The sequence below is a fragment of the Camelina sativa genome, chromosome 16 (assembly GCF_000633955.1).
Source record: "Camelina sativa cultivar DH55 chromosome 16, Cs, whole genome shotgun sequence".
In the NCBI taxonomy this organism is placed as follows: Eukaryota; Viridiplantae; Streptophyta; class Magnoliopsida; order Brassicales; family Brassicaceae; genus Camelina; species Camelina sativa.
This window is the reverse complement of record NC_025700.1, coordinates 8,174,379-8,187,723: the sequence shown is the minus strand read 5'-3', so window position 1 is coordinate 8,187,723 and position 13,345 is coordinate 8,174,379. Positions and strand designations below refer to the sequence as shown.

The window sequence follows — 13,345 nt, the reverse complement described above, 5'->3', positions numbered from 1 at the left end:
GATTTGATATATTATAGAAACGAGAATTACAAAAGGTTGAGGACTTTGTTAATGAAGCTCCTCCCACTTCCCCAGAATTAACCCACAAATTTCTTGATAACCCTCTCTCACTCTCTCAGACCTTATATATAGACATAGACTTAAGAAAATAACCTAAATCAACNAAAAATCATATGAATTTGACTGTTGGTGGTTTTAAAAAGTAAAAGTGATGATGTAACATCCTTGAAAGAACTGAATTTGGAGTTATGACAGTGAAATTTCATGAGAAGATCCCTCCTGAGTTTCCTAAACCAGCTTTCAGCATCAATGTTTCAAGGGACGAGATGCTTTACAGTGACCATATATCTTTCTGTTGGTAAGAATGAGAGGTAAGGTTTACTCTTTCTTTTTTTCTTGTTTTGGGACTAAGGTAAGGTTCCTTCTAAGCTCAGTATTTTCGAGTTAGTTCCAGTAATCACAATGGTAGCTTGCAATGTTTTTAGCTAGCATTCTATGTAGTCAATGTTATCTACTGTATTAGACAAAGACTTAAACCAGTTTGATGAATCCCACCAAGCTTGACCAATTTTTAACTGACATATAAACCCTTCGCTTCTTTTCTTCTTTTTGGGAACCAATACAAAATAACACGTGGCCAAAGGTTGCCTTGAAGACTTTCTGGCCAAAGGTACCTTGGTTGACTTGGAGTCAACTCTTATCTTTAAAGACAACAAACAGATAAGTTGAACGAGAAGCAAATTCCAAGAGGCGATTGTTACTTTTCTATCTTTAGTTTCGGTGGAGGAAGGTACTTCGATTTTTATTTTTCTATATTAATTTGTTTTATCCCCAGTATTGTTCATGTCTCTGTAGAAAGATATGTGGATTATATTTAGATTCAACAAAAATAGTATAGATATTCTCTAAATTTTGCGAAAAGTATATCTGAGTTGTGAACTCATGGATCCTCTTCAAGTGATTATTGACTACTACTTTCATAACTAAGCAGGAGACTTATGGCTTAGACACTTCTAGCTTTTGGAGTCGAGAAGCTTTGGGACCTCCTTGTCCGAGAATCTGAGCGATTTCGAGGAGTTGAAGAGCAATTTGATGGATTAAAAAGTGATTTGAATATGTTAAGGTGCTTTCTGGAAGATGCAGATGCCAAGAAACATACAAGTGCAATGGTTAGAAACACTGTGCAAGAGATTGATACGATTTGCTTATATAAACTGGATTTGATATATTATAGAAACGAGAATTACAAAAGGTTGAGGACTTTGTTAATGAAGCTCCTCCCACTTCCCCAGAATTAACCCACAAATTTCTTGATAACCCTCTCTCACTCTCTCAAACCTTATATATAGACATAGACTTAAGAAAATAACCTAAATCAACTATGGTTAACTCTCACAACAAATCATGGTTAACTTAACCCATTTTCACTGCTTCTATCAATACCCCTGCCTTTGAAAATAACCTTGTCCTCAAGGTTGAAGTGTCAACACTGTTTAGTCATACCACGATGAGCTCCCAAGAACAATCATAAAAATCTATCAACACAGTCCACTTCACCAACAAATCTTCACGCTCAGTTCTTGGAATTACCTTGGCCACCCAAATCAGTTTTGACATGACTTGGAGATGCTCTTGAAGCTGCTTTAGCATTACGTCTTTTACTAGTATATAAATCTCCACGTAAGCATTAGTTTTCACTTTTGTCTCATGTTTCAGTGTGTCTTCGATTTCTCTGTGTGTATACTGCTCTGCAAAAGACAACACTGAGGTAGACAATAAGATAAACTGTTCAGAACTCAGATTTTCAGGTGGAAACCACAGCTTTAATTCCCAAGGGTTTCCCTCATCAGGAAGACTTTCCCAAGCCTCTCCGTTCTTTTCTTTATCCCTTTCGGTCATAGTGGTTAGGTAAACAGCAAGAAAACCCATCCCGACCCGTCTTATGGTCTGCTTCTGTTTTGTTGAGACTTTCATTTCAGGAATAATGTTGAGAGAAGAATGATCGCCCATCATTTTCAACCTGAACATGAAATTTGCATTAAGAACCAATGCAACTATCCCCAAGCTAACACCATGTCTTCCATCTAAGGCTTTCACGACCGCCTCAATTAGTTTCTCAATACCTAGCATTGACCAGTGTATCGTTTTCTTAACACCCTTACCACATTCACCTCTACACCATTTAACCCGTCTGATTTCGGTACCATCAAATGCAAATCTATCCCATGGAACCTTCTTATGACAAAGAAAGAAATTAACCTTTGGTGTAACTTTTAGCAGCCACATCTTACGGATCACATGACAGTTATGGTGCATCCCATTCTCCGTCTTATAGAAACCCTCACTTTGCACTTCTTTCTGTATCACATAGGTCTCTCTTTCATGGTGCTTCTTTCTAAACTTAGCTCTCATTCCACTTGTCAATGACTGCTTCCTTTTAGTTGTGATGAATCGCCATAGTAGCTTTACATATATCAATGCTTGGAAGCTATTGTTAAGCTTCATAAATTTTCTGCCCAGCTTCTGCCTTGTTCTCTTCTTCATTATGGAAACTTGCTCAACAAGAGCTCTCTTTGTGTGAAAAGTAAAGAACATCATTACCTTCTTCTTGTGCTTATGTCGAAATTTGTGTCTCTTTTTGCTAGTCCAAAACCACCTCTCCGTAGCTGCTTGCACTCCCATCATCAGCATGCGTTTGATCTTCTTTAGAATTTGAAGTAGTCTCTCCATGGGCAGAATCCTACCTTTGTATCTCAAGCAACAAGACTTGTTGTCGATTCCCTTCCTTTTCCTCTTAAATCGTTCACTAAAGGCTCTCCTGTGAAGAGAATGAAGTTGTGCATCTTTGATTGGCTTGTTTTTGACTTTTTCTTTCTGATTGAATTTGTGTTTCCACCATTTGGCGAGCTTCTTCCTAACTGTTGGATACCTCAAAGACAGCTTTTCATAAACCAATCGATGAACATATAGGCAGTGGTTGATACCCTTGCTCTCATACTCCACCTTCATCCTCTTTTCTTCTTTGTAACCAGCCACAACAACCTTTTGTCGAATACTTGGAAGTTTTCTGTCTTCATCTTAACACATGTCTTCTTGTTCCCCTTCTCAACCAAATATTCCAACACACGGCAGTTCCACCATCTTGAAACAGTTTCCAGCATCACTATTTCATGTTTCATGCATACTTCTGACCTTCCATAAGTGTTATAGTTCTTTGAATCACTCTTCCGTCGCTTCTTCTTTCTCTTTCTCTTTTTCTTCTTGATCATTTTGTCAAGCACTCGGTGGCCGTTCAGCGACATGGTTATTTCTGTCTTTTTTGGCTCCGCAAATTGTTTCCCATAGCTTTGATGTTCCTCTAAACCCTGTGAGCAACGAGGTTTCATGTTCCCATGTGTCCTTTCAACCAACATATTCACAAAATCCTTATCTCCATTCAGATTATAACGGCTCTCTGATTCAACAATCTTTGAAAGTTTTTTCCATCTCTTCTTTTTCTTCCCTTTTCCACTGATAGACTTTTCATCGAACACTTGGCATGCATCCTTAGTTATCTCGAAATCTGTCTGCTTTTTCTCTCCTGGCTGACGTGTTTCATCTCTCACTGAACTATTATCCTCAACCGCAGTCTTCTCCTTCTCTTTAACCTCACACGCAGTCTTCTCCTTCTCTTCAGCACTGGGTTTTTCAAAACACTCCTCAGTCTCCGTGAGATATTTCTTTAGCTTGTCCAAACAGATCGTCCATCTACTCATCTTAGAGTCAAATTCATCAGTCTACGTTAGATCAGCCACAACGCTCTCTTTTCATTTGCTGAATCGTTGAAGCAGACCGATCTTGACCTCATTCCAACTGGTAAACGCATCGTGCGACTCCTGGAACCACGATAGAGCAACACCTTCCATAAATCCATATGCAAAAGAAATCTTCGTCTCTTCCGTGAATCCATGGTCCGTGAAGTAATCTTCAACCCATGAAATCCACATCGTTGGATCTTCATCGCCGTAGTAAACATGAACCTCCACAAAACCATCACCATCTCCCATTGGAACGAACTGCTCTGATACCACTTTGATACGATTTGCTTATATAAACTGGATTTGATATATTATAGAAACGAGAATTACAAAAGGTTGAGGACTTTGTTAATGAAGCTCCTCCCACTCCCCCAGAATTAACCCACAAATTTCTTGATAACCCTCTCTCACTCTCTCAGACCTTATATATAGACATAGACTTAAGAAAATAACTTAAACCAACCATGGTTAACTCTCACAACAAACCATGGTTAATTTATCCCATTTTCACTGCTTCTATCAGAGATCAAGGAAATTGTCTATGAGGCTGATGATATAATCGAAACCTTTCTCTTGAAAGGAGAACTTGGAAAAACGAAGGGCATGATCAGGAACAGTGTAAGAAGGGTTTCCAAACGCACGGGGCTTGCTTCTGATAATAGAGAAATAAGTACGAGGATCTCTAAGGTGATTCGGGATATGCAAAGTCTTGGCGTACAACAAGTCATTGTCAATGAAAGGGATACAAAGTCTCTACAGGAAAGACAAAGAGAAATGCGACAAACTTTTTCTAGCGATAATGAAGATCATCTTGTCGGGTTGGACAAGAGTGTTGAGCAATTGATTGGCTATTTGGTGGAGGAAGATAGGAGTCAAGTGGTTTCTATAACTGGATGGGCGGTATCGGTAAAACCACCCTCGCAAGACTAGTTTTTTTAATCATGAGACAGTAAAAAGTCATTTCGCAGGACTTGCGTGGGTATGTGTTTCACAGCAACTTACAAGGAAGTATGTATGGCAGACGATCTTGCGGAAACTTGGGCCAGAGTATAAGGTGTCAAAGATGACTGAAGACGAACTTCATGAAAAACTCGTTCAAGTGTTGGAAAGTCAAAACACTTTGATTGTCATGGATGATATATATATGGAGAGAAGAAGTTTGGGACATAATTAAACTAATGTTTCCACGGACAAAAGGTGACTTTTTATGGTACATACATTAAATGATTCTCTTTAGTATATGTAATTTTCACCTTCAGATTGAAAAAAAGAGAAAGGTCAGAACAAGATGCACATATTGGTTATAAAGCATTATGTTCTTTTCTGTTAGAAATTATATAAAAGTTAGGTATATTTGTATAGGTTAGAAGGTACTACTTACTTCTCGCAATGAGGGTGTGGGGTTGCAAGCTGATCCAAAATGTTTCACCTCTAAACCAAATTGTCTAACTCTAGAAGAGTGTTGGACAATTTTCCAAAGGATAGTGTTTCCTAGAGAAGACACTACTGGTAAGCATTAAGACAATTTTATTAATAAAAATCTACTTAGGATGATCACAGTCTGCTTTTCCTTTATAATATATCTCTCTTGCTTATTATGCCTGTGCAGCGCCACCTCTTTTGGAATATATCATGTTTATGTTTTACAAGACTGTAGCTGTTGAGGGTGTTAGATCTTTCTGGGGCCGTATTTATGGGTGAAAATTTACCCCCTAGCATTGGAGAGCTCATTCACTTAAAATACTTGAATTTAAACCAAGTAAAGTTAACTCATCTACCTTCTTCTATCGGGAATCTGAAGCTGCTCTGCTCCTCTATTTGAATATAAATGTATATTCACATGTATTTCCACCCCGCATGTCCAATTTCTTGAAGAAGTTGCGAGAATTGAGATACCTCGCTTTACCGCATAAAATAAAAGGTGAGACAAAGTTGGAATTAGGTAATCTAATCAACTTGGAGAGACTTGGTAATTTCTCAACAAAGCATAGCAGTATGACGGATCTTCAAGGTATGACAAGGCTAAGGGGTCTCTCAGTCATATTTAACGGCGACGATTGCACTTTGGAAACTCTATCTTTATCTCTTCGTGATTTGATACACCTCGAAAATCTTACAATTATTTAAAGTATAAAGGTGTTTCTACTTCTGGTGAGAAATCTTCTATTCTTCTTTAAACTGTTATTTGCATGAATGTCTCCTTTTTCTCCTTCCGGTATGTTCTGTCGGTTTATCCAGCATATATCACGGCTATTTCATTGCCTTGTTGTTTGTTTTTCTTTTTACGGCTTCTATCACAGCTGTTTCTGAAATCAAGGCAATGAAAAGAAGGATGTTTTAGGGACTCGATTGGATGTTGTCTGGCATTGTTAGGTTGCTAGAGTTGGACAATCCTCCCATCTACTAGGCTATACACACAAGCAATAGAGATACTCTAACCATCAAAAAACAGTCAACAACAAACCAGATTCTGCATCGACCGACACAAAGCTTGCATCGACCGACACCAACAAGGAACAACATCGACCGACACTGGGTATGCATCGGTCGACACAAGGTTCACTTGCATCGACCAACGCATGCTTGACATCACGCGGAAACCCTAATCGCATCGACCGACGCCTCCACATGGCATCGACCGATGCTCGTAGGTCAATCCGTGCCGTCCTCGCACTAGCATTGACAGACGCACATAGTGCATCGACCGACACCAACAAGGAACAACATCGACCGACACAAACAAGGAACAACATCGACCGACACCACCAACGAACAGCATCAACCGACACAAAGCTTCCATCGATCGACACCAACAAGGAACATCATCGACCGACACTAGGTATGCATCGGTCGACACAAGGTTCACTTGTATCGACCGACGCATGCTCGACATCACGCGGAAACCCTAATCGCATCGACCGACGCCTCCGCATGGCATCGACCGATGCTCATAGGTCAATCCGCGCCGTTTTCGCACTAGCATCGACCGACGCACATAGTGCATCAACCGATGCACATGCTGAGCATCGTTTTCCCCGAAGCTTCTCGCCGGATCTTCGTTCCTGCAACCACAAGACTCGATCCCAAGCCACAAGAAAGTTTCCTAACGCCTCAAATAACATTCTAACAAGCCTAACAACACATAAACAAATAGATCAGAGGAATCTCCAGCTTAGATAAGCCATGGTCATGCACTTACCTTTGCCACAGAATATTCTGAAACACAAACAAGCAAGAACACGCTCCTAGGAAGCTCCTACAACGATCTCAGCTGCAGATCTCTACAGGAACGCCTTCAATCTCTCAAAGTTCACCAAGAACACTAAGAACTCTTTTCTCTCTTCTTTCCTCTCTGAAAACGACTAAAACTCGTCGAACGAGACAAACATACGACTTAAGGGTTTTCCTTTTCCTTTTGCCTAAAACGCAGAATTTAACTTAAGTCAAAACGCAGAAAACTGAACTTGCATCGACCGATGCTCCTCCAGCATCGACCGATGCAGGAACCGATGCTCTTCCAGCATCGACCGATGCTCCCGATGCTCCTCCAGCATCGACCGATGCACATCTCCAAACCGGGATTTCGGTTCGCGGATGTTACAATTCTCCCCCATCAATTTAGATTCGTCCTCAAATCTCGAACAACCATCAGTCAAGGACTCCTGTGCAACCGTCTCCACGGTCCGCACTCCTCCGACCGGTCTACGAAAGGTTACCTCTAGGCGATAGAATCACGCAGCAGGCATTATTTGCTCTTGACTTTTGGACTTTCCTTTTCTCATAGGCCTAAACCTTGAGTTTTTATTGGCTCCTCATCAGGCTGAAGCCTGCATGCTATAATATTGGGTCCTCATCGGGCCTAAGCCCGCATGCCATAATATATAAAGAAATCCAATACTCGTCTCTCGGGTTGCCACCCTACAGCGCGCCCCCAGATTGTCATCCGAAGTTGATATACCAATCATACTCTCAAGCTACAAAGTCTTAGAATATGATGGTACTAGAAGAACCAAAGTCCCCCAAGAGTCGCGAGCTGAACACGTCTGAGTCCTATCCCTATCCAGGTTTCCTTACCGTGGCTCAGGTCAGACACAATGTCCTACCAACCACATATCCCCTCACTAGAATACCTCATGACCACACAAGGATCATCTCACTGCCCCACGGGCCGCCACAAAGGCCAAACAAATGTCCTAAACAGGACCGCCACTAAGGCCAAACAAATGTCCTAAACAGTACTGCCACAAAGGCCAAACAAATGTCCTAAAAAGGACCGCCACCAAGGCCACTCGTCCCAAAGGACCGTCACAAAGACCATCTATCCCGAAAGACTGTCACAAAGACCATCTGTCCCGAAGGACCGCCTAAACAGGCATTCTGGCTAAACAGCCCGCCACAAAGGCCACACAATTGGCTAAACAGCCCGCCACAAAGGCCACATAATTGCTAAATAGCCCGCCACAAAGACCACACAATGGCTAAACAGCCCGCCACAAAGGACACACACGGTTAAAAAGCCCGCCAAAATGACCACACAATGGCTAAACAGCCCGCCACAAAGGCCACACACGGCTAAACAGCCCGCCACAAAAAATGGACAAATTTTAACTCAAATAAAACTTTCCATTTTTAGACTTTCCATTTCTGGAAACTTTCCACTTATAGGAACATCTATTTCAGGAAACTTTCCTCAAACCACCGCCTCACGGGAATTCAGTACCCCGAGTACCACCTCATCTTGTTACTTAGTCGCACAAGCAACCACCCCAAGCGACCAAGTAAACAAGAGAGATGGGCTGGAATACTCCATTCCCGCTCTAGCCACGAACTACAACTGGGACCAGGGTAGACAAGTTCAAGTCGCGACTTGCTTCTCGAACCACTTCTTGAACCTTGCTTTCATCCTCGCCCCTGGCTCACAAGTTTGCTCCTCAACACCATCATAGTCCCAAAGGACTCTCATCAAAGGAATCTTCTTCTTCCAAAGTTCTTTGATCCTCCTCTCGAGAACCCTCACTGATCTCGCCTCCAAAGTCATGTTCGGCTGAAGATCCTCAGGAATCTTAGCCAACAACAGATCGTCCTCACGGAGAAACTTCCGCAACATAGACACATGGAAAACCTTATGGAATGCTCGCATAACCTCATGTAACTCCAGTCTATATGCCACTAGTCCAACTTGCTCAATCACTCTGAACGGACCCATATACCTCTGACTCAACGTAGTCTCAGTCAATGACCTGTTCGGACCCCGCAACATGGCCGTCTTGAGGTACACTCTATCTCCAACCTGAAACTCAAGATCTCTCCTCCTCCTATCGGCATAACTCCTCCGCCGATCCTGAGCTTCCTTCATGTTCAGCTTGAGAACCCGAATCTTCTCCGTGGTCTCCTGAACAAAATCTGCCCCGTACATGCTCCTCTCCCCTGAGTCCAGCATAACGGTGTACGAAACGGCCTCCCATACAAGGCCTCATAAGGTGCCATCCCTATACTCGCCTGGTAACTATTGTTGTAAGCAAATTCTACCAAGCTCAGGTGATCAGCCCAATGGCCAACCCAATCCAACACACTCATCCTCAGCAAGTCCTCCAACATCTGGATTGTCCTCTCTGATTGTCCATCTGTCTGGGGATGATACGCTGTACTCATATGCACCTTAGTGCCCATCTCTGCCTGAAATGCCCTCCAGAACACCGAAGTGAACTTGGAATCCCTATCAGACACAATGCTCGTTGTCACCCCATGCAACCTGACTATCTCCTTCACATACTTCTTAGCCAAGACCGCTGCTCCATCAGTGATATAGGAACGTAGAAGAGGGAACCTATGTGGATAGATGGAAATAGGCAAATGGTTGATAACACTGTTCTGCCTATTCGATGGATGATAGATGGAATGCAGCGAAGAGATGGTAAATAGACAAATGGTTGAAAACACTGTTCTATCTATTTGGTAGCAGTGGAAGATGAAGAGATAGATGGGTGGATTGAAAGACGCCACACAGATCTGTGAAAGGATCTATGATAAGTCAAATCTCAGTCTTTAGGGATTCACACACAAGAAGAAGGAGAAAGGGTGGTTGCTTCTATCTCAAAAGAAAACCTAAGAAAACTCTCATTTTATTTCATAAAAACTTGAAAGGTTACAATGCTGAGAAGGGACCTTATATAATGATCCAGTAGCGGGGGACCTTCTAGGGTCAAAATTTATTACAAATAAAAGGACTAAAATTGCAAAAACAGTAGACTCAATTTTAGGACCTAACTAAATAAAATACTCAAAAAGACCCAACGGTCGATTCCTGCAAAATAAGAAAAGAACCATCATTTATTATTTGAATTCAAATACTTACCCATGTAATAGCTCTCATGCACGCTCCAGCCCTTCATTGATTGCTTCGGAAATGATGAAAAGAACGGGTTCTTTAATTCCTTGTAATACCGGCAAAAATGATGCGTCTTGGGTCTTCTCTTTGGAATTTCCTAGCTCAATGAGAGTAATCAGACTTGCAATAGACTTGTTGAATTGTTTCCTTAAGGTTCTTGCTCCCAACCTTGTCATAGGTTTGTGTATCATTGTTGGCAGAACGGGTTCTTCAGGAAAAGGTAGAACGGGTTCTTCAGGAAATGGCAGAACAGGTTCTTCCGGAAGTTGACTATTAATGTCCTCATCATTCCCTCGCTCTTGAGAAAGTTCTGTCTGCAGAACTATTTCACCTGCATGGAAAGGAGATAAATCAGCAACACTAAAGGTTGGAGAAATGTTCAACTCACCTGGTAGCTCAATCTTGTAGGCATTGTCATTAATTTTCTCTAAGACCCGAAATGGTCCATCTCCCCTTGGTGACAGCTTGGACTTTCTCTCCTTGGGAGATCTTTCTTTTTTCATGTGTAACCAAACCCAATCTCCAGGTTCAAACGTCAGCTCCTTGCGGTGCTTGTCCGCATGCTCTTTGTTCTTTGCGCTTTTCTTCTCAAGATTCTCTTTAACCTTTTGTTGGAGTTTCTTCACAAAATCAGCTTTCAAGACTCCTTCTGCACTAGAATAAACAGCTTGGGCAGTGGTGTGATGTCTAATGGGGTTAGAGGATTAAAACCATAGACAACTTCAAATGGAGAGAATTTGGTACCAGAATGCTTAGCATGATTATAAGCAAATTCAATATAGGGTAAACAACATAACCAGTTCCGTAGATTCTTACCCACCTTAGCTCTCAAAAGAGTGGAGAGAGTACGATTAACTACCTCAGTTTGGCCATCAGTTTGAGGATGACAAGTGGTGGAGAAGAGTAGCTTAGTTCCTAGCTTTTTCCACAAAGTCTTCCAAAAGTGGCTGAGAAATTTGGTGTCTCGATCTGAAACAATGGTCCTCAGTATTCCATGCAAACTCACAACTTCTTTGAAAAAGAGTTCAGCAGTTTGAGAAGCATCATTTGTCTTGTTACATGGAATGAAATGCGCCATTTTGGAGAACCGGCCCACCAAAACAAAGATAGAATCTCGGTTGTTGATCTTAGGCAGCCCTAAAACAAAATCCATAAAAATATCTACCCATGGTAGGTTAGGGATAGGCAAAGGCATATATAAACCATAAGGATGTGACCTGGATTTTTCTTTCAAGCAAGTGATGCACTTTGCGCAGAACCTTTCCACATCTCTTTTCAAATGCGGCCAAAATAAATGTTCCATCAGAACACTTAGAGTTTTGTCTCGCCCAAAATGTCCCATAAGTCCTCCTCCATGTGCTTTTCCTATCAGCAGCTCTCTCATGGATCCTTGAGAAATGCACAGCCTTTTGTCCTTAAAGAGAAAACCATCATGTTGGTAGTATGACCCATAAGCCGCTTTGCTTGTTTTCTTAAAGGCTTCTTTGAAATCTGGATCCTCCGCATGTAGACCTTTGATATGATCAAATCCAATGACTTTGGCCTCCATTGTAGTGAACAAAGCATGTCTCCTTGATAGAGCATCAGCTACAATGTTCTCTTTGCCCTTCTTGTACTTAATCACATATGGAAATGTCTCCACAAATTCAAGCCACCTTGCATGTCTCTTCTTAAGTGTAGTTTGTCCTCTTAGGTGTTTGAGTGTCTCATGATCTGTATGAATAACAAACTCTTTGAATAACAAATAATGTTGCCAAGTTTCTAGAGATCTTACCAAAACATAGAGCTCTTTATCATAGGTTGGATAATTAAGTGCAGCTCCACTGAGTTTCTCACTGAAGTATGCTACTGGTTTTCCTCCTAGAGTTAGAACAACGCCTATTCCTGTACTAGAAGCATCACATTCAATCTCAAACATTTTATCAAAGTTAGGAAGTACTAAAACGGGTACATGTGTGAGGCTGTTTTTGAGCAGGTTGAATGCATCCTCTTGTGCTTGACCCCATTTGAATGCCACATTCTTTTTAATAACCGATGTCAAGGGTGCATCAATGGTACTAAAATCCTTCACAAATCTTCTATAGAAGCTAGCCAGCCCATGGAAGCTCCTAACATGTCCAATGGTTGTTGGATTTGGCCAGTCTTGTATAGTCTTGATCTTTTCCTCATCGACCTTTAGTCCCTGCGAACTCACAACAAATCCTAGAAACACAACTTGATCAGTGCAAAACGTGCATTTCTTAAGATTAGCATAGAGATGTTCAGCCTTAAGCGCTTTTATCACCATTTCAAGATGCTTTACGTGATCTGCAAGACTTGTGCTATAAATCAAGATATCATCAAAATAAACAACCACAAACTTACAAATGTACTCCCTTAAGGTGCTTGGGGCGTTGGTGAGTCCAAATGACATAACTAACCACTCATATAGGCAGAACATCGTTTGGCTTTGATACCAGATGATATAGGAACCCAGAAGAGGGAACCTATGTGGATAGATGGAAATAGGCAAATGGTTGATAACACTGTTCTGCCTATTCGATGGATGATAGATGGAATGCAGCGAAGAGATGGTAAATAGACAAATGGTTGAAAACACTGTTCTGTCTATTTGGTAGCAGTGGTAGATGAAGAGATAGATGGGTGGATTGAAAGACGCCACACAGATCTGTGAAAGGATCTATGAAAAGTCAAATCTCAGTCTTCAGGGATTCACACACAAGAAGAAGGAGAAAGGGTGGTTGCTTCTATCTTAGAAGAAAACCTAAGAAAACTCTCATTTTATTTCATAAAAACTTGAAAGGTTACAATGCTGAGAAGGGACTTTATATAATGATCCAGCAGCGGGGGACCTTCTAAGGTCGAAATTTATTACAAATAAAAGGACTAAAATTGCAAAAACAGCAGACTCGATTTTAGGACCTAAATAAATAAAAGAACCATCATTTATTATTTGAATTAACATACTTACCTTGGTAATAGCTCTCATGCACGCTCCAGCCCTTCATTGATTGCTTCGGAAATGATGAAAAGAACGGGTTCTTTAATTCCTTGTAAAACCGGCAAAAATGATGCGTCTTGAGTCTTCTCTTTGGAATTTTCTAGCTTAATGAGAGTAATCAGACTTGCAATGGACTTGTTGAATTGTTCCCTTAAAGTT

At 41.3% G+C, this 13,345-nt stretch overlaps 1 long non-coding RNA gene across 1 annotated transcript; it reads left to right on the top strand.

Annotated features, from left to right (window-relative positions):
* On the top strand, positions 1,064 to 6,052 carry LOC104750152. The gene is made up of 4 exons (XR_761539.2): positions 1,064 to 1,169; positions 4,321 to 4,994; positions 5,160 to 5,306; positions 5,407 to 6,052. It is a non-coding gene; the product is annotated as an uncharacterized LOC104750152 (long non-coding RNA).